Source organism: Oryctolagus cuniculus, chromosome 1, assembly GCF_964237555.1.
Source record: "Oryctolagus cuniculus chromosome 1, mOryCun1.1, whole genome shotgun sequence".
Taxonomy (NCBI): domain Eukaryota; kingdom Metazoa; phylum Chordata; class Mammalia; order Lagomorpha; family Leporidae; genus Oryctolagus; species Oryctolagus cuniculus.
In genome coordinates, this window is record NC_091432.1 from 59,372,968 (window position 1) to 59,395,522 (window position 22,555).

The 22,555-nt window shown below is 38.6% G+C and overlaps 1 protein-coding gene across 3 annotated transcripts in view; it reads right to left on the reverse strand.

Annotated features, from left to right (window-relative positions):
- SYT9 (synaptotagmin 9) overlaps positions 1-22,555 on the reverse strand; it is a 409,891-nt gene that overhangs the window by 369,237 nt on the left and 18,099 nt on the right. For all 3 annotated transcript variants that reach the window (XM_070074132.1, XM_070074123.1, XM_070074118.1), the window contains exon 3: positions 19,451-19,573. The gene's annotated coding sequence lies outside the window, so the exon portion shown is untranslated. The remainder of the gene's footprint in view (positions 1-19,450; positions 19,574-22,555) is intronic.

Here is a 22,555-nt window from a genome sequence, read left to right on the forward strand (position 1 = left end):
TTAAAAATCAGTGAAATGGAAAACAGAGCAATAGAGGAAATCAATGAAACAAAATGAAAAGATCAACAAAAATGAGACATCTTTAGCAAGACTGGGGGAGGGGGAATACACAATACCAAAATAAAGAATGAAACAGGGATATCACTTCAGACCACGCAAACATCAAAAGGAAAATAAGAGAATACTATGAAGAAATCTGCACCAATAAATTTGATAACATGAATGAAATAAGTCAATCCCCTGAAAAAACACCAACAACCAAAACTCACTCAATATAAAGGTGATAATTTAAATAACTTTATAACTATTTTTAAAAAGTTTTATTTATTTTATTTGATAGGCAGAGTTAGAGAGAGAGAGATCAACCGTCTACTGGTTCACTCTCCAAATGGCTGCAATGGCCAGAGCTGGGCAAGGCCAAAGCCAGGAGCCCAGGAGCTTCTTCCAGGTCTCCTTTGTAGATGCAGGGGCCCAAATACTTGGGTCATTTTCTGCTGCTTTCACAAATGCCTTAGCAGAGAGCTGGATCCAAAGTGGAGCAGCTGGGCCTCAAACTGGTATGCAAATGGGATGCCAGTGCTGCTGGCAGCTGCTTAACCTGCTACACCACAGCGCTGGCACCAACTGTGTAACTATCAAGAAAATTAAATTCATAATTTTGAAAATTCCAACAAAACAAATCTCTAGATTCAGTTTGCTTTATCAGGGTATTCTACCAAATGAATAATTAACCTCAAGTCTACATACTCTCTTCCAGAAAATAGATGAGGGTTCATTTCTCAATGCATTTTTAAAAGATGTATTTATTTATTTAAAATACAGAGGGAGGGAGTGAGAAAGAGCATAGAGAGAGACGGTGAGAGAGATCTTTCCTCTGCTGGTTCATTCCCCCAAATGGCTGCAATGCCTGGGGCTGGGCCAGGCCAAAACCAGGAGGTCAGAACTCCATCCTGATCTCCCAAGTTGATGACACATGTGCTACCTTCCTAGGTGCATTATCAAAAACTGAATTGGAAGCAGAGTAGCTGGGACTTGAACTGGCACTTCAAGATGGGATTAAGAGGAATGCTGGATCAGAAGCAAAGCAGCCAGGACTCCAACAGGTACTCTAATGCAGAATGCCAGTGTTGCAAGTGGCAATTTAACCCACTATGCCACAAAGCTGACCATGCTCAATAGGTTTGATGACACTAATATTACCACAGTACTAAAACAAGACAGGCAGTATATTTTAAAAGAAGCTAAAGAATTAAATCACATGAACACAGCAATCAATTGCAGAAAAGGCATTTGATAAAATTCATCACTGATTCATGACAAAAAGTCTCAGAATCATAGGAGTAGATAAGAACTTCCTCCAGTTGATAGAACAATTACAAAATAAATAAAAAACCTGTGACACTATCCTTGATAGAGAAAAGACTACACTCTCCCCCTTAAATTGCAAACACAGCATTCACCACTCTTATTCAACACAGTGGTATACATTTCATCCAGTGCAGTAAGCTCCTCCCTCCCCCAAATAAACAACAGAAGAAAAGGGAAGAGAAGGGAAGAGACACTAAAATAAAACTCCCTATTTGCAGATGAAATGACTGCCACTACAAAAAATACCAAGGAATCTAACAAGAACAACAACAAACACAAACCTCCTAGAACTAATAAGTGGGTTCAGCAAGATAACCAGACACAAAGTAAATGTCTAAATATTATTCACTAGCAATTATCTGATAGACAATGAAATGTAAAATAAAGTGCTATCTACAACCATTTGAAAAATGACAGATTTAAGTATAAATCTGCCATGTATGAGGTTAAATGCTGGAAAGGTTAAGTGCTGAAAACAGACACTTAGAAGGTTAATTTAAGACACAACCAAATAACAAAATAAGTGGGAAGACATACTGAGTTCATGGATTGGAAGCCTTAACACAGTTAAAGTGTCGATATTCCCCAAATTGACATGTAGATTTAACACAACTCCCAGCACGATGAAATTTTTCTAAACTTTATATGGAAAGACAGGAACTAGAAAAGATAAAACCATTTTAAAAAACAATATTAGTGGAATCAGTCTACATGATTTCAAGAGTTATAGTATGGTTATAGTAAATAAGACTCTGTGGTACTGGCAAAAGAATGGAACAATGCAACAAAATAAAGAATCCAGAAATTTAACCAAATATGCTCAATAGGTTTTTGACAAAAGTTCACAGGTAATAAAGGTAATTCAATAGAAGCAATATTGCCTTTTCAATAAATGGGACTGGCAAAACTTGAATATACACAGGTTATATATATTTGTGTGTATATATTCACACATAATACAAAATTAACTAAAATGCATCATGGGCTTAAAAGTAAAGTGTAATACTTAAAAACAATTTTAGAAAAAAACCAGGGAATCATAGCTAAACAATATTTCTTAGGCTTGATATTATGACTTATAAAAGAAAAAAACTGGTAAATTAGACAATAAAAATTGAAACTTTTTTCTCTGTGAAAGACTATTAAGAGGATGAAGAGGTAAGCTATAGATTGGGCGAAAATACTTGCAAACCAAATATCTGACAAAGTACTAGTATTTAGAATATATAATTTCTCAAACCTCATCAGTACAATTAGAAAATGAAAAGACATGAAGACACATTTACCAAAGAGGATATATGCAAATGGCAAACAAGAACATGAAATGGCACAGTGGGCTAAGCCTCTGCCTGCAGTGCCGGCATCCCATATGGCCAGTGATTTGTGTCCCAGCTGCTCCTCTTCCTATCTAGCTCTCTTCTATGGCCTGGAAAAGCAGTAGAAGATGGCCCAAGTGCTTGGGCCTCTGCACCCATATGGGAGACCCAGTAGAAGCTCCTGGCTTCTGGCTTTGGAGAGTCTTAGCTGCAGCCATTGCAGCCATCTGGGGAGTGAACTAGCAGATGACAGACCTTTCTCTCTGTCTCCCTTTCTCTCTTTAACTCTACCTCTCAAATAAATAATAAAATAAAATCTTTCCAAAAAAAGAACATGAAATGATGCTCAACATCATTAGCCATTTGGGAAATGCAAATTAAAATCACAAATGAGGTACTATTACACACCTAATTTATTGGCTAAAATTAAAAATAGAGACAACAAAGGCTGGCAAACTTCTGCAGAAACTGAATTAATCTTAAATTTATGGTGTGAATGTAAAATGGTACAGCCTCTAAGGAAAAGAATTTTGCTTATTTTTTTAGATTTACTTATTTATTTGAAAAGCAGGTTACAGAGAAACAGAGACAGAGAGAGAGATAAGTCCTCCATCCACTTGTTCATTACCCAAATGGCTGCAACGGCCAGAGCTGGGCTGATCTGATGCTAGGAGCCAGGAGCTTCTTCCGGGTCTCCCATGCAGGTGCAGGGGCCCAAGTACTTGGGCCATCTTCTACTGCTTTCTCAGGCCATAGCAGAGAGCTGGATCAGAAGTGGAGTAGCCAGGACTTAAACCGGTACCCATATGGAATGCTGATGCCACAGGCAGCGAATTCACCCACTATGCCACAAGACCAGCCCCTAGCAGTGGTTTTAAAAACTGTACATGCAACTACTGTATGATCCAGCAATTCAACTACTGGGCATTTATCCCAGAAAAATGAAGAGTTATACTCATACAAAAACTTGCGAACAAGTATTTATAGCTGATTTATTCACAATAACCAAAAATCAGCATAAAGATCAGAAGTCCTTTGACAGATGATTGGTTAAGCAAACTGTGGTATAAACATTATCTTGTAATAATGTTTAGCAAAAAAAGGGAACAAACTATTGAAATATCCAAAAGCCTGATTGAATCCCAAGAGAGTTGAGTTTTAAAACATCTACTTCTGGGGGCTGGCGCTGTGGCACAGCGGGTTAAAGACCTGGCCTGAAGTGCCGGCATCCCATATGGGTGCTGGTTCTAGTCCCGACTGCTCCACTTCTGACCCAGCTCTCTGCTGTGGCCTGGGAAAGCCGTAGAAGATGGCCCAAGTCCTTGGGCCCCTGCACCCGAGTGGGAGACCCAGAAGAAGCTCCTGGCTTTGGCCTGGCCCAGCTCACCATTGCAGCCATTTGGAGAGTAAACCAGCAGATGGAAGACCTGTCTGTCTCTACCTCTCTCTGTAACTCTTTCAAATAAATAAAATAAATCTTAAAAAAAAAAAAAAAAAAAAAATCTAGGTCTGGGGCCGGTGCTGTGGCGTAGCGGTTAAAGCTGACACCTGCAGTGCCGGCATCCCATATGGGCGCCCGTTCGAGTCCCGGCTGCTCCACTTCCAATCCAATTCTTTGCTATGGCTTGGGAAAGTAAAAGATGGCCCAAGTCCTTTGGCCCCTGCAACTGCATGGGAGACCCAAAAGAAACTCCTGGCTTCTTGTTTCGGATCAGTGCAGCTACTGCCATTGCGGCCAATTGGGGAATGAACCACCAGATGCAAGTCTTCTCTTTCTCTCTCTCTCTCTCTCTCTGCCTCTCCTTCTCTCTCTCTCTTTCAAATAAATAATTAAAAAATTAAAAATAAATAAATAAAACATCTAGTTCTAAATGGCTACATACTATATGTTTCCATTTATATAACATCCTTGTTTTTAACTTTTAAAATTGATAATAATTATAGACATTCATGGACTGCAAGTGTGACATTTCAACGTGTACTGATAAAATCAGGGTAATCAACATTTCCCCTTCTTTGACATAACCTTATGGTTGGAGTTTTTGAGCTCCTTTCTTCTATTTGCTAATAAAATAGTACAAAGTTATTGTGAACTATAGTCATGCCACTATTATGTATGATACTAGGAGCTTACTCTTCCTGTGATTTGATTTCATTATACAAACTTCCTTTATATCCCCTTGCCTCCCATTTCTAATAACTATTATTCTTCATTCAGATTAAGTTTGTGTTGTTAGCTTTCACATATGAGGGAGAACTTGTGATATTTGTCTTTCTCTGTTTGGCTTATTTCACTTGATATAATATCCTCCAATTCCATCTGGGTTGCTCCAAATGACAGGATTTTATTAAGTTTTTATGGCTGAATGATATTATGCTATTTTTAATTTTTTTACATAAAGGGAACAAATTTCATGTATTCCATATATATAGTTTTAAGAACATAATGATATCCTCACCCTCCCCTCCCACCCCCTTCCTTTCTTATTTTTCTTTTAATTTTTTCAGTGAAATACTTTCAATTTACTTTATGATCACAAGCTTAATCCTCTACTAAATAAAGAATTCAACATCTAGGCTGAATAACACTCTATTATGCATGTATACCACATTTTCTTTATCCATTCATCTGATGATGGACACCTTAGTTGATTTCCTATCTTGGCTATTGGGTATAGCACTGCAATAAACATGATGAATCAGGTTATATCTTTGACATAATGACTTCATATCTTTTGGAAATACGCTTTGTAGTGGGATTGCTGGATCATTTAAGAGTTCTATTTCTAGTTTTCTTTTTTTTTTTTTTAAAGAATCCCTATTCTGTTTCCCCATAAAGGCTTTTCTAAATTACATTCCTATCAACAGTGTATAAGAATTCCCTTTTCTTCACATTCTTAAAAATATAAATTATGGAAATGCAGAACACATTAGAATTGCTAGAAGTTATGGAGAAGGTGCTTCTAAACTGAGAAAATTCAGTAAAGGTGGTGTAAACTGTGCTTTCTCCATACTATTTCTTACAATTACATGTATATTTACAATTATTTACAAATAAGAAGAACTCAAAACTAAAAAAGACAGCAAAAATATAAACTTAGGAGCCAGCATTGTGGTGTAGCAGGTAAAGCTGCTGCCTGCAGTGCCAGCATCCCATATGGGCACTCATTTGAGTCCTGGCTGCTCCACTTCCAGTCCTCCTAATGTGCCTGGGAAAGCAATGGAGTATGACCCAAGTCCTTGGGCCCCTACTCTTGTGTGGGAGACCAAGAAGAAGCTCCTGGCTCTTGGTTTTGAATCTGCTCAGCTCAGGCTCTTGCTGCCATCTGGGGAATGAACCAGCAGATTAATAACTCTCTGCCTCTGTAACTCTGCCTTTCAAATAAATAAATAAATATTTTTAAAAAAGAATATAAACTTAATCTTCAAAGAAGAAAAGAGATGCCTCTCAATTTTGTCTTTATTTTGTTGTCTTATGCTTCTGATTAGAATAAAAACAAAAACAATGAATATTTACTGAACACATGTGCTGGGCTTTTTACTATTTCATTTGATGCTCACATAACACCTTGAGGCAAAGTAATACCATCCCCGTTTTCTACTTGAGATTTTTAAGGCTTAGAGAGATCACAGAAAAACTTATCCAAGATCACACAGTTGGTTATCAAGTGAGAAACTTAAGATGCACATGCAGACATGCCTGGCTCTGAAACTAGTGCTCTTGACTGCCATAATATCCTTCAAAGACAATTATGTGGAGCATCACTTGGGCAGTACTTTATTTTAGACTGAGAGCTAGAAGCATAAGATTTTAATTGTGGTTTTCCCTCATCCAGTTGTTTCCTTGTATCTCCTTTCCCACACTGTTCCACTTGCTCTAGTGCAGATACATTTCTTGTATTCCAGAAGCATCATAGGCAAGCTGAGCTTTTTCTGCTTCACTGACTGACCTGATAAAACTCAATACTTCTTAAAATAAGTTTCTAAATAGCTCATGGAAACATTGTCAGGCATTGCCTGCAGTGTCCAGGGTTTGTTCTGTTCTTCTGAATCTCAATAAAAATAGCTGTCTCACTCTTCCCCCCATCCTAAATATTCTATTTGAATTCTGGGCAGTGGAGTTAAGTGATTTTTATGTTAATTTAAAAATTTCTTTTATCATTAATCAAAATCCTCACAGAGACATGATTCCTTGATCTGCCATATCAAAAATCTTACATTTTCATGGCTTGGAGACAGGAATTAATATTGCATGGGCACGAAAGGAACTTAGAATTTTCAGCCACTCAGGGCTCTACAGAGATTCCAATAAACAAAATGCTTTGCTTTAGCAGTAATCCCTCTCAATAGGTCCTTTGGAAAATTTAGGTATTTACCATGTGCTGGGCACTGTACTTAATGCTGTAAATATGTTATATGACCTAATCCTCTCCAAACAGTTATGAAATGAGCATTTTTATCACTCTAAGCACTTTTGTCATTCTCATTTTACAGATGAGAAAACAGACATGGGAAGCATAAATGATCTGCCTTAAAACCACACATGAATTGTATTTTGAACTCAGGCTGTTTGATTCAAGAGCAAAGAAATTCATATTTTATTACTACTCATTTAATGAACTAACATCTATATTTTACAAATTTACTTTCACATGCCTTGGGGGTACATTAGAAGGTAGGCCACATCAGGATTTATATATTTATAAAAGTTTAAAAAGTAGCAGAGAAATAGTGATTTTTTAAAAAAAGGGAAATCTTATAATAATTTCAAAATTGTAGAAAGGCTTGTAAGGATAGTAAAAAGAACTCAATATGGCTTCAGTCATTTTTCCCAGTTGTTAACATTTGACACAATTTATTTATTAGTCTCTTTGCTCCTTCTACCCTCAAACACACAATACACACACACCCATACACACCCATACCACTTTCCCCCAAAGCCACATGGGAGTAAGGTGCAGGCATGAAGATCCATTACTCCTATTCTGTAAATCAAAGGACACTCTTACATAAATATAAAATTAAAAAAAAATGATATTTTAATTCACAAACCTCATTCAAATTTCACAAATATTTTCCATTCTTCATAACAATGGAAAGTCTTTTGGTTCACAATCCATCTGAGATCAAGTGTTACAGATCATTGTCATCTCTTCTTATTCTTTCTCAGTGTCAAACAGTTCCTTAGTCTTTCCTTATTTGTGATATTGACATTTTAGAAGAGTACAAGCTAGTTATTTTATAGAATCCCCTCAGTTTGAATTTCTGTTTCCTCAATATCAGGTTCAGTTTATACTTTTTGGCAGGAATCCCCAGCAGTGATTCTGTGGTTTTCTCAGCAGATCATATTAAAATGAACACAATGTTTATTGAAGTGGTGTCTGTATAAATTGCAATCTTCCCTTTGTAGTTAGTACATATCTTATAAAAATATCAGAGAGAGAGAATTTTTCTTCTGCTGGTTCACGTCCCAAATGCCCACAACTGCCAGGGCAGGGATAGGCAGAAGCCACAGCTCAGATCTCAATCCGGTCTCCCACAGAGAAGCCAGGAACTCAAGTACGTGAGCCATCCACTGCTGCCTCCCAGGTTGTGCACTAACCCTGAAGAAATTCTTAGAGGTTACATTAATGTGCTATTCCTCATGACAATTTACCTGCCTTTTATTGATTAAATAATTACGATGTTTGCTAGTGATGGTTTCCTAGCTTTCTATCATTTCTTCTAGACTTTATTAGTTGGTAGTTCTTTTTCATTAACATCACTATAGATTCATTGATCTTTAATGAATAATTATAGTCCATAACCATCATTCTTTATTTTAATGCTTAACCTGTCCCAGTAACCTTCAAGCTGGCTACTGTGTCCTTTTAACAAGTTCTCATCATTTTTAAAATCACTTACTCTATGACCAGTCAAGACATTCTGGGTTCATTTTGTATTTTCTTTGACCCATCCTGCAATTATACTTTTCTCTAGGAAGCGCTGGTTTCTCTTATTGGTGAAAGAAATTTAGAAGCCAAGATCTGGGTGTGCTCTTTGCTACTAGGGCTCAATTGCTTTAAGGTTCTATTAGTAGATAGCACACACTTCTATCTAAATACCTATGTATCTATTCATATACTAATACACAGAGCTATGTCCATTTCTTTAATACACACATACATATATATATATAAAATCAATGAGTTAATCATACTGATACCTCTAGTCACTATCTACCACCACTATGTTCATTCTAACTTTCAGCATTTCAATTTTTTTTCTTACCCAGAAAACTTTTATTTAAGGTGTATAAATTTCATGCATTTTGTAAACACAAATTTAGGAACACAGTGATTCTTCCCACCCTACCTGCACTTCCACCTTTCTTCCTCTTCCCTTTCCTGTTCCCTTTCTTATTTTTAACTATGATATATTTTCTACTAACTATATACACTTAAGATTAACCCTATACTAAGAAGAGAGTTCAACAAATAGCATGAAAAAAGAAAAGATAAAACTGTTTCTCCACTGACAAGGGCTGTTCAAAGGCATCACATCTCAAAGTGTCAATTTCACCTCTATAGATTTTTTTTTTTTTGACAGGCAGAGTGGACAGTGAGAGAGAGAGACAGAGAGAAAGGTCTTCCTTTGCCGTTGGTTCACCCTCCAATGGCCGCCGCGGCCGGCGCGCTGTGGCCGGGGCACCGCGCTGATCCGAAGGCAGGAGCCAGGTGCTTCTCCTGGTCTCCCAATATCCTTTTGCTGTCAGTGAGAAACCTGGCTCCTATTACTCTTGATATATTTTCTAAAGTCACATCCCCTATTTACAAAGTCTCTTTAGGCCCAGCCCTGTAGACACCATCATCCCAATGTCCTCCTATGTCCTGACTCTCTTCAGTGCAGGCCCAACAGTACCCATAGGAATAGATTTTTTTAATGAAACATTGAAAGACTAAATATAATAATATAAATACAACAGGGTCTTAGAACTACATGTTGGTAGAATCTGAGAGCAATGGTCCAGGATTATAAAGTTTGGTATGCATATAAAAAATGGAGGACAAGAAAAATGTTATGTGTAAGATGACCACAGATTAGCCCTCAATATTATATCTGGCAGAAAGGAGAGAGAGAAAAGGGGTAGGTAGAGTGTGTGATATGAGAAATTATATTTTTCTATTCAGGAAATTATAAGAAGAAGATAATGTCTGAAGAGAGTTGCAAAGGGATATAAATCTGAATAGGTAGGCAGGACACAAATACTTCACATGATCTACAAAGAAGTTTAAAAATTGCTCAGTAGAGAATAGGGAGTTGTTGTCTAATTTTAACATGAGAGATATCCTAGATCTGTATGCTAACATTTTAGAGAAGCTGCTCTGCCTGTAACACTGAGAATAAAATTGAAGTGGGGATAGACTGAAGCTGGTAGACAGCGAAGAGATTACTGCAATATTCCAGTTAAGAGACCAAGAAGGCATTGAATCAAGAAGAGACCAAATCAACATATTTTCATGGTAATTAGAGTTGGGGAGTGTGGGAAAGCTGGAATGTAGAAGGCCTTCTATGATCTTTGCCTAGGGGACTGAATTCATGGTAGTGACATCCAATGAGCATACAGAAGAGACTGTTTCTCTGAGCACAGATAAAAGACAACTAATGTAGTTTGTGACCTGTTGAATTTGTGTCTTAGCTTGGGCTGCCAGTACAAATGACCTGTGTGCTTTTGATGCCCTTCTCAAAGTTTAATGAGCATTCAAATCATTTGGGGATCTTCTTATATGGAGATTCTAATTATAGACTGAGTCTGGGATGCCGATTTCTAACTAGTTCTAGGTGATAAATTGCTGGTGTTCTGAGAACCACACATTTAGTAGCAAGGATTTAAAGTATTCTGTGGCTTCTTGAGAAAAACACAGTACATTAATTTTAAGAAGTTACAAAAGTAAAAACATACTCTGTGCCTTCTCTCAGTTCTCTACCTGTGTATACCATAACTCCCTTGTACTTTCCCTCAATGATTTGTTTCTCTTTTGATACCTCTTTCACCCTGTGTTCTCATCTTGTTTCTTCTGACTCACTATGCTTCTACCACCTTTATTCTGACATTTAAAAATTTAATTGTGTCCCTCATTTTATTCTTATCTAGTGCCTTAGATCAAAAAAAATTCCTATTGCTAGTTCAGTTGGGCAGCTCAGCTTTGCATGCTGATTAATCAAGCCACAGAGAACTAAGGTATTAGGATACTGAGGCTGTTCTAAGATGGCAGAGTAAGGAGGGAGCTTACTGCTCTAGCCCAGGAGAAGACAGTTTAAAAAAAGTGGAGAGTGTAGTCTCAGGGAAGAGTTAGGAAGAAAACAGCAGAGGAAACTTTCCTAAAATTAGAGGGACACAGTAGACCTATGTGGAGGGAGCAGGCACCCACGGCTCAGGATTCCATCAGCCAAGAGCCTATGCACCAGCATTGGAAAGTGAGGTGGGACCAGATCCCAGTACCCCAAGCTACTGGTGAAAAAGTTGCAGCAAGAGCCTAGAGGGAACTCGGCTGAGAGCCCCTTGAGGGAAAGCGTATCAGCCAAACTAGAGGAGGAAAAAAAAAAGGCTGACAGACACATTTCTCTCTCCCCAATCACATTACAATAGTGTCCTGTAACAAGCCAATAGAGTGGGCGCCATTTTGGATATATGTAACAGCTGCGCAAGCTGGTGTCTGTGCCTAGCAACCAGCCGAGTGGAGACTCCTGACTCTGGTGGAGAGAACTAACAGGGGGGTAGCAGCTTGTGACTGTGTGAGGCTTCTGTACTGGGACTGTGAAAAAAACAGGGTGTGTGGGAGGACTCACAGTGTGGCTGGGACTTTGAGCAGTCACAGTGGGAAACTCCACATGCTCAGGGTTTCCTGGTTACTTGGTGAGACATTGCTGGGGAAACTGATCTTACACTGAGGACTGTACAAATTCTTTGTTGATCCTTGGGACAGAGTGGATGAATATTATACCCACTGGGGCTAGCACTCAGGCACTGGTCTCCATTGAGGAGAGGAGCTCAGCTGAGCACAATAAATTTCCCTTCTGATTTAAAAAAAAGAAAGTATATTTACCACGCCAAACCTGGGTGTGTAGCCTTAGGTACACCCTTAACCCTGGAGAACTGAACAGAGTTCTCTGGCCATACCCACTACAAGCTTCTAGATGTTCTCTGAAAGGAGACATTCCACTTATCTACACAATCAGAGTACATAGATAAAAGCCACTACAGTAATAAAAAAAAAAAGGAAAAACTAACGAGTATCTCCACAAATGCCAAACAACAAACACACAAATTCAAGAAGCAAAAATAAGGAAGACAACATGACACCCCCAAAAGAATATGACACTTCAATACAGGTTTGTGAGATAGAAGAATGCAAGAAATGGAATTCAAAAAGTTGATTATAAGATTACATAGAGGTAATCAGAAGCAAATGCATTAACTACTGAAATCCGTACAGGACATAAAGAAAATTTCTTCCATGAAATTGAGACCTTAAAGAGAAATCAAAATGAAATAAAGAATTCAATAGAACATGAAATTGAGATCTTAAAGAAAAATCAAAATGAAATAAAGAATTCAATAGAACAAATTAAAAAAGCAGTGGAAAGCCTTAACAACAGAATCAGTGAAGCAGAAGAAAGAATATTGGACTCGGAAGATAAAGCACAGGAACGTATATAATAAACCACCAAAGATAAGAAGAGGAAATTAGAAAACTAAAAACACTGTTGGCAATCTACAGGAAACTATAAAAAGACCCAATATTCTGGTTCTAGGAGTTCCTGAAGGTATGGAAAGAAAGGATTAGAAGGCCTTTTTACTGAAATAATAATTTAAAAAAAAACTTCCCTAGTTTGGAGAAAGAAAGGGACATTCAAGTCCAGGAAGTACATAGAACTCCTAATAGACATGACCAGAAAAGATCCTCACCATGACACATTGTAATCAAACTCATTGCAGTAAAATATAAGAGAAAATTCTAAAATGTGCATGACAGAAACACCAGATTACTTTCAGAGCATCTCTAATTAGAGTCACAGCTGACTTTTCATCAGAAACCATACAGCCTAGGAGGGAATGGCAAGATAAAGTCCAAGTCTTAAGAGAAAAAAACTGTCATCCCAGAATATTATATCCTGTAAATCTTGCATTTATGAATGAAGGTGAAATAAAGATCTTCCATAACAAACAGAAATTGAAAGAATTTGTCACCAACCATACAGCAATACAAAAGATGCTTAAGGATGTGTTACACACAGAAACATGGTCATCACTATGAAAGAAGGTAAAGGAAGAAAAACTCTCAGTAAAAGTTCAAAGGAAATTCAAAGTAAAAAATAGGAATATTTTTGGAAAAATGGCAGGGCAAACAGGTTACTTATCAATAGTCACCTTGAATGTAAATGGCCTCAACTCTCCAGTTAAAAGACACAGACTGGCTGAATGGATTAAAAAACAAAATTCATCTATTTGCTGCCTACAAGAAACACATCTCACCAATAAAGATGACAGTGAAAGGATGGAAAAAAATATTCCATGCCAACAGAAACCAAAAAAGAGCTGCCATAGCCATCTTAACACCAGTCAAAATACTTTAACACAAAAACTGTTAAAAGAGACAAACAAGGGCATTATATGATGATTAAGGAATCAATTCAACAGGAAGAGGTAACTATTATAAATGTATATGCATCTAATTACAGATCACCTGGCTATTTAAAAGAAATGTTAAGGGACTTAAAGGGAGACTTAGACTCCAATACAGTAGTATTGGGGGACTTCAATACTCCACTCTCAGCAATGGACAGATCAACCAGACAGAAAATCAACAAGGAAACAGCGGATTTAATTGACACCACAGACCAAACGGACCTAACTGATATCTGCAGAAGTTTTCATCCTACTCTTGAAGAATACACAGTCTTCTCAGCAGTGCGTGGAACTTTCTCTAGGATTGACCAACATTAGGTCATAAAGCAAGTCTCAGCAAATTCAAAAAAATCTAAATCATACCATGAATCTTCCTGGAGCACAATGCAATGAAGCTGGAAATCAGTAACTCAGGAATGTCTAAAGAATATGCAAAAACATGGAGACGGAACAACATGTTCCTGAATGAACAGTAGGTCATAGAAGAAATCAAAAGAGAAGTCAAAAACTTTCTGGAAACAAATGACGATGACAACACAGCATATCAAAACTTATGGGATACAGAAAAAGCAGTGTTAAGATGAAAATTTATAGCAATAGGTGCCTACATCAAGAAATTGGAAAAGCACCAAATAAATGAGCTATCAATGCACCTCAAGGATCTAGAAAAACAACAGCAAACCAACCCCAAAACCAGTAGAAGAGAAGAAGTAATTAAAATTAGAGAAGAAATCACCAAAATTGAATAAAAAATCTATGAAAAATCAGCAAAACGAGCAGCTGGTTTTTTGAAAAAACAAACAAAATTGACACTCCATTGGTCCAACTAACTAAAAAAGGAGAGAGAAGACCCAAATAAATAAAATCAGAGATGAAAAAGGAAATATTACAACAGACACCACAGAAATAATAAGAATCATCAGAAATTACAATAAAGAGGGGCTGGCACCATGGCACACTAGGCTTAATCCTCTGCCTGCAGCGCCGGCATCCCATATGGGTGCCGGTTCTAGTCCCGGTTGCTCCTCTTCCAGTCCAGCTCTCTGCTGTGGCCCAGGAGGGCAGAGGAAGATGGCCCAAGTGCTTGGGCCCCTGCACCCACGTGGGAAACCAGGAATAAGCACCTGGTTCCTGGCTTCGGATCAATGAAGCTCCAGCCATTGCAGCCATTTAAGGAGTGAACCAATGGAAGGAAGACCTTTCTCCTTCTCTCTCACTGTCTGTAACTCCAATAGCTAAAGCAATCTTGTACAAAAAAACAGAGTCAAAGGCATCACAAAAACAGATTTCAAGACATACTATAGGGCAGTTATAATCAAAACACCATGGTACTGGTACAGAAACTGATGGATAGACCAATGGAACAGAAGAGAAACACTAGAAATCAATCCAAACATCTACAACCAACTTATATTTGATCAAGGAACTAAAACCAATTCCTGGAGCAAGGACAGTCTATTCAATAAATGGTGCTGGGAAAACTGGATTTTTACATGGACAAGTATGAAGCAAGACCCCTACCTTACACCTTATACAAAAATCCACTCAACATGGATTAAAGATCTAAATCTATGACCCAACACCACCAAATTATTATAGAACATTGGAGAAACCCTGCAAGAGATAGGCACAGGCAAAGACTTCTCAGAAAAGACCTCAGAGGCACAGGTGGTCAAAACCAAAATTAACAAATGGGATTACATCAAACTGAGAAGTTTCTGTCCAGCAAAAGAAGCATTCAGGAAAGTGAAGAGGTAACCAACTGTGGGGAGCAACTGGGAGCAACTCGGACTAGACTAAGTTACTGGAATTAAGACTTATTCTATGCATCTGCTCTCCCACAATATGGCGCTGAGAGAGGAGGAAACAGCTTCTACACAGCTGCCTCCAGTTCAACCAATAAACAGCAGGACCGGCTCCTGATTGGAGGAGAGCAGCGTACTCGGAGTGTGGGCAGCCGAGTTGGGATTGGTGGAAGAGGACTATAAAGGAGGAGAGAGACAATATGCACCGGGGAACATCTATCCGAATAACACCTGTGCATCCCCCGAGAGAGCCGGCCGGCGGTGTGCAGCTCCCCCGCGGAAGTGGGGAAAGTGGCAGGGGGAACCGCCCTCCCACGGAGGTGGAAGGGACGGTAGCCAACCCGGGAAGAACCAGCAGCAAACCCGGGGAGGGCCGAGCAGACAAAAGAACAGCGCAGGGTCCTGTGTTGTACCTCCATGAAGAGGGGGAGCGACACCAACAGATGGGGGGAATTATTTGCAAACCAAACAAGTGATAAAGGATTAACAACCAGAATCTACAAAGAGATCAAGAAACTCCACCACAACAAAACAAATAACCCGCTTAAGAGATGGGCCAAGAACTTAAGCAGACATTTTTCTTTTTTTTTTTTATCTTTTATTATATGAATATAAATTTCCAAAGTACGACTCATGGGTTACAATGGCTTTCCCCCCCATACCGTCCCTCCCACCCACAACCCTCCCCCTTCCCACTCCCTCTCCCCTTCCATTCACATCAAGATTCATTTTCGATTATCTTAATATACAGAAGATCAGCTTAGTATACCTTAAGTAAGGATTTCAACAGTTTGTTCCCACACAGAAACATACAGTGAAAAATAATAGATGATTTTTTTTAAATGATGATGAAATCAGATCAGACCTATTGTCATGTTTAATCCCAGTGAGAGTCAAGTTGGGAATTGATAATTTCTTTTTTTTTTTTTTTTTTACAGAAGATCAGTTTAGTGTACATTAAGTAAAGATTTCAATCGTTTGCACCCCCATAGAAACACAAAGTGAAATATACTAAACAGACATTTTTCAAAAGAGAAAATCCAAATGGCCAACAGACACATGAAAAAATGTTCAGGATAACTAGCCATCAGGGAAATGCAAATAAAACCACAATGAAGTTTCACCTCACCCCAATTAGAATGGCTTTCATAGAGAAATCAATGAAGAACAAATGCTGGAGAGGATGTGGGGGAAAAGGTACCCTAATTCACTGTTGGTAGGAAAGCAAACTGGTAAAGCCACTATGGAAGAGTTTGGAGATACCTCAGAAATCTGAATATAGCTCTACTACATGACCCAGCCATCCCACTCCTCTTAATTTACCCAAGGCAAATGAAATCAGCAAAGAAAAGAGCTATCTGAACCTCCATGTTCATTGCAGCTCAATTCACAATAGCTAAGACATAAGAATCAAGCTAAATTTCCCATCAATAGAAGATTGGATAAAGAAATTATGGGATATGTATTCTATGGAATACTACACAGTGGTTATAAAAAAAAAAAAAACGAAATCCAGTCATTTGCAACAAAATGGAGGAATCTGGAAAACATGATACTTAGTGAAATAAGCCAGTCCCAAAGGGACAAATATCATAGGTTCTCCCTTATCTGTGACAACTAACAGAACACCTAAAAGGAAACCTGTAAAAGTGAATCAGGCACTATGAGAAGCAATGACTTTAACAGCCCTTGTCTTGACTATCAAGGAACAGTTTTATTTTACTTTTTTACTATTTTATTTTTCTACTGAATACCATTGGTTGAACTCTACTTAGCACAGAATTATTCATAGGTGTTTAAATACAATTGAAGATAGATCCCAGTTAAAAAATAAGAGTGAGAACTGAGTGGGAGGAGACGTACAGTATGGCACACATTCCCTCGGACTTATCCCTAAGGGTAAAGCAAAACTCTTGCCATGGGACTCCAAATCCCATTAAGATGGGTTGTACTAATGTCATGTTACATGTTAAAGTGATCATATTAAGTGTGTAACTGATCATATAGATAGGAATAAGTGTTAAATAGCATCAAGTGTTTGGTAATAACAATTGACCAAATAAAAAAGGAGGGAATGTCCAACGTGGGAACCAGTCCACACAGCAGACTCATAGAATGACAAACAGCCTAAACAGAACTCTGACCTCAGAATCAGCCCTTAAGGCATTTGGATCTGGCTAAAAAGCCCATGAGAGCATTTTAGGCATGGAAAGCCAAGACACTGTGGTAAAAAATGATCTCTGTGAGATCCCAGTGGAAAGAAGGGGCCATCAAAGAAGGTGTACTTTTCTCTGAAGGGAGGAAAGAGCTCCACTTTGCTTATGGCCCTGTCTAAATACAGAGGGAGTTTGTGGACTCAAAAGGCTTCCATAGTCTTGGCAGCTCATGAAAATAGCCTCAGGTGATCACTGATGTCATAAAATAAGAGTGAATTGTTAAATCAACAACAGGAGTCACTGTGCACTTATTCCCCAGGTAGGACCTCTGTCCTTAATGAGTTGTACTACGAGAATTAATGGTAAAACTTGTCTTCAAACAGTACTTTATACCTCATGTGCCTGTGTGGGTGCAAACTGTTGACATTTTTACTTAGTATAGAGTTGGTCTTCTGTATATAATTAAAAATGAATCTTAAGAATGGGATGAGAGAGGGAGTAGGATGTGGGACAGGAGTGAGGGTGGGAGGGTGGGTATGGGGGGAAGAACCGCTATATTTCTAAAGCTATACCTGTGAAATTTTGTATTCATTAAATAAAAGCTTTCTAAAAAAATCAAGTCATACAAAGATGTTTATTTTTTTGATAAGTTTACTTTAAAAAAAAAGGCAGAATTACAGAAAGGTAGAGGCAGAGAGAGGGAGAAAGGTCTTCCATCTGCTAATTCACTCCCCAAATGGCTGTGGTCCAAGGATTTAGACCATCCTTCGCAGCTTTCCCAGTTGCATTAGGAGGGAGCTGCACTGGCAGTGGAGCAGCCAGGACCTGAAGTGGTGCCCATATGGGATGCAGGCACTGCAGGTGGCAGGTTTACTTGCTAAGCCACAGTGCTGGCCCAGGATGTTCATTTCTAAGAGTCCGTGTTTGGGACCTGTGCACTGAATTTATCAGGAAAGAAATTTGATGCCTGGGCTGTTTTCTTTAAATCACATCAAGTGGCATCATTGTGCAAGGCCAGACCTATGAACTCAAGAGAAGATGTAAGAATTTGATCTTCAAAAATCTCAGAAATTTCCCTGATACAGGAAGTAATGGCTTTTTTCTCAAATTTCTCTTTTTAAAATCATTTTCTGGGGCTTGAATCTTGAAAATCCCAGTCATTTAAAACAGGCAATGAGGACTATGGAGATTTTATTTTACATACTGAAAATTGGGACACTATCTCATGATGACCCAGAATACCTAAAATGTGACTCTCTTACAAAATTTGATAACCCTGTTCACAAGATGAAAATTAACCACATTCCAGTTCTGATATTACTGGTGGATTCTTTAAAAAGTTACTCATTTTTTTAAAAACTTGGTTTTCTTATCACTAAATAGGCAAATAAAATCTATTCCAAGGGTGATTACAAGCATTAATTCCTGAATTTCTATGTAATATGAGAATCCAGAAGCAGCTCTCCCATACTTTTTTCTTAAAAGATTTATTTATTTATTTATTTGAAAGGCACAGTTTATGGGATGGGGGGAAGAGAAAGGTACAGAGAGAAGGGGGGTAGTGAGAGAGAGAGAAAGAGAGACTATCTTCCATCCAGTGGTTCACTCCCCAAATGGCTACAATAGTCAGGACTGGGCCAGACCAAAACCAACAGCCAGGAGTTTTATCTGGGTCTCCATGTGGGTGCAGGAGCCCAAGGACTTAGGCTATCTTCCATGATTTCCCAGTCTATTAGGAGGATAGAAGTGCAGCAATCAGGCCTCCAAATGGTGTCCATAAGGGGAGACAGGTACTTCAGGTAGCACTATGCCACAGTGCTGGTCCCTCTCCCATCCTTTAACAAACAGTATTGTACTAAATTACCAAAATCTAAATATGTAGTAATTTGTACTATAACTTTACAGATAAGAAAATAGGCAGGAAGGTTCAGTAACTTGTCCAAGGCCATCCAACTATTAAATTCCAGAGCTCATTTTAACTCAGTCTGACTCCAGATCCTGCAAATTTAACAAGAATATTACCCCATTTCAAGAAAAGAATGACAGTATTCCTTTTAGGCTTTTTATACAAACGGCCAGCAGTTTCTGGCACAGTAAGCAGCAGATTTATGAGGGCACAGTCTACATTCAATTTACCTTTGTATCTTTCCACAATCTTGCGTTGTGTTTTGGAAGTTGGTCGGCATACAGCAGTTAAATAAGAAGACAGGAATTCTGTTGAAAGTGACATGTAAAAATTCCGAGTGGAGAAATGTGGACCTAAGTCACCAAAAGAATCATTAAAGGCAAACAATTTTATTTGAGGAATAAATGACCAAGATTTTCAAGTAAATTATTCAATTCAACCCGTGTGTATTTAAAATCCCAGACAGAATTCATTCATCTTAAAATCCCTAGTAAAACTAGATTTCAAACTAAAGAAATCTACAGTTCACTCTAATTATTCCTTAAAAGCATATAGCCTATTATCATAAAATATTTTCTCTTGGCCTTATTCTGTCTTACTACTCACTTTTTATATCTAAAAATATCCAAGGATAATATAATACAAAAATAATAAAGAAAGTATCCTGTCATCAAACCCTGTCTTAGGCCTGTACATCCTGATGTTTCTCTACAAGAACAATGCACAGCACCAATATCGTGGTATTTCTCTTAAGAATTAAATTTGTTAACATTCTGTCAGCCACCTGAGCACTCTGTGGTGGAATGGTGACATTTATCTCACTCATATTTTGCAGACAGTAGAGAGATACAGTATGGAAGGTCAGAAGTAACTAATCCATGGAACTAGCGCTGTGGTGCACTGGTTTGAGTTACCACCTGCAGCACCAGCATTCCGTATGGGTGTCGGTTCAAGTCCCGGGGTGCTCCACTTCTGATCCAGCTCCCTGATAATGCATCTGGGAAAGCAGCAGAAGATGGCCCAAGTACTTGGGCCACTGCATCCACATGGGAGACCCAGATGAAGCACCTCTTAGTTTTGACCTAGGGAGTGCACAAGCAGATGGAAGCTTATGCTTGTGCTCGCTCTCTCTCTCCCTGCCTCTCCATCTCTGTAACTCTGCCTTTCAAATAAATAAACCCTTTTTTTAACCAATTCATGAATACAACAGGATTTTGCAATGTGAATTATTCTAGGGTAAATATACCATTTCCCATAAATCCAGGGAGCCAATAAGGACACTTAAATATGACCTTCTAAAATGAAGTACAGGGACTCAGAAATAGCTATTAGACTTAGAAATATTACTCTTTATGGTAGTCTTCTCTTCTGGAGACTTGTCCAGAATTATCTCTGTTTCCCAAGGGAATGGGCTTTTTCAGTATAACTAACTTAAGTCATGATGCAGGCACTCCTTAAATATCTGATGATTCATAGTTGCCCATTCATATTTAAGAATAAGGGATTAAGACTGACTAGAAACTCTATGTGTTTGCCCATGTATTTATTTATTTTATTAAAGATTTTTTATTTATTTATTTGACAGGTAGAGTTACAGACAGTGAGAGGGAGAGACAGAGAGAAAGGTCTTCCTTCCATTGGTTCACCCCCCCAAATGGCTGCTACGGCCGGCACGGCGCCAATCCAAAATCAGGAGCCAGGTGCTTCTTCCTGGTCTCCCGCAAGGGTGCAGGCACTTGGGCCATCCTCCACTGCCCTCCCAGGCCACAGCAGAGAGTTGGACTGGAAGAGGAGCAACCAGGACTAGAACCGGCGCCCATATGGGATTTTGGTACCGCAGGCAGAGGATTAGCCAAGTGAGCCATAGCACCGGCCCCTTGCCCATGAATTTAATCAGGATTCACATAGTGATATAAATTTTATAAATGATACTGCAAATAATCTAAAATTGGAAGACAACATAAAATGATATTTTTGGCTTCTTTAGGAGGAAAAAAAGAGGACTAGATAGCAACATTAGGATCACACAAATGACTATTGGGCAAAAGTCAGTGGTTTCTGTGCTTGCAACCCATTTTATACATATGTATATGTGTGACCTATCTGGTTCCTATTGACAACAGAACTCAAAATATCAATTTGAGAGTAGGAAGGCAGGAGGCTGGATTTTTTGCTGAAGGATTCTTATATACTAGGATGAAAAGCACTTTATTTTAAGTGCCATACCAGACTAGTTGTGCTTGCTGTCTCTAGACAGATCATTTGTCTGTTTCTTTTTCTTTTTTTTAACTATAAAAAATAAATCTCAGGTGCAGGGAATTGAGATCTGGTTCTACAGTTCACTATCAGTATGCTTAAGGCATTTACCTCATTGTAATTTTTTAAATTTTATTTATTTATTTTTTGACAGGCAGAGTTAGTGAGAGAGAGAGACAGAGAGAAAGGTCTTCCTTCCGTTGGTTCACTTCCCTAATGGCCGCCATGGCCGGCGCTGCACCGATCCAAAGCCAGGAGCTGGGTGCTTCCTCCTGGTCTCCCATGCGAGTGCAGGGGCCCAAGCACTTGGGCCATCCTCCACTGCCTTCCCTGGCCACAGCAGAGAGCTGGACTGGAAGAGGAGCAACCGGGACAGAACCGGCGCCCCAACCAGGCCTAGAACCTGGGGTGCCAGTGCCCCAGGCGGAGGATTAACCTAGTGAGCCACGGCACTGGCCAACCTCATTGTAATTTATTCTACTATTTTTTCTTAATTTCCTATCCACTCCATTTTATTTCCCCCTCTGGGCAACCAGTTAAGTATATTTCATAGATCTTAAGCATGAATGTATTCATGAAAAATTAGAAATACCGTACATAGACTTTAGTGTTATTTTGCAGTATGTGTCTAATTTGCTTAAATTACATTTTACTGAACACCTTATACTCAGTTTTTTCAATTAATATTTTAAACGTATCTATCCATGTTGCTCTGTGTACAACACATACATTGAGTGCGAAGATGAAGAGATTGATGACACATGCTTGCTGGCAGCACAATCTATTTGAGATGGAGGATGATAAATTTAAAGTGATGCCAGCCAGCATGATTTTGAGATTTTTCACTGTCCATATTCAGCTCCCTTCATTATAGTTGTGAAAGTGTGCAAAGTTAGATCAAATAGGGTTGGAGTTTTGCCAGGTGAGAATATGAGAGCAAGAGGGGGATATGATAGTTAAAGGAGGATTAAGTGTTGGAGCATGGAATGTAAACTCTGTATGAAGGAAATGAGGACATGAATGAAAGTAGGTTTTGTTAGAAATATTAAGGTCAAATGTATTTCCAGTTGTAGTAAGGA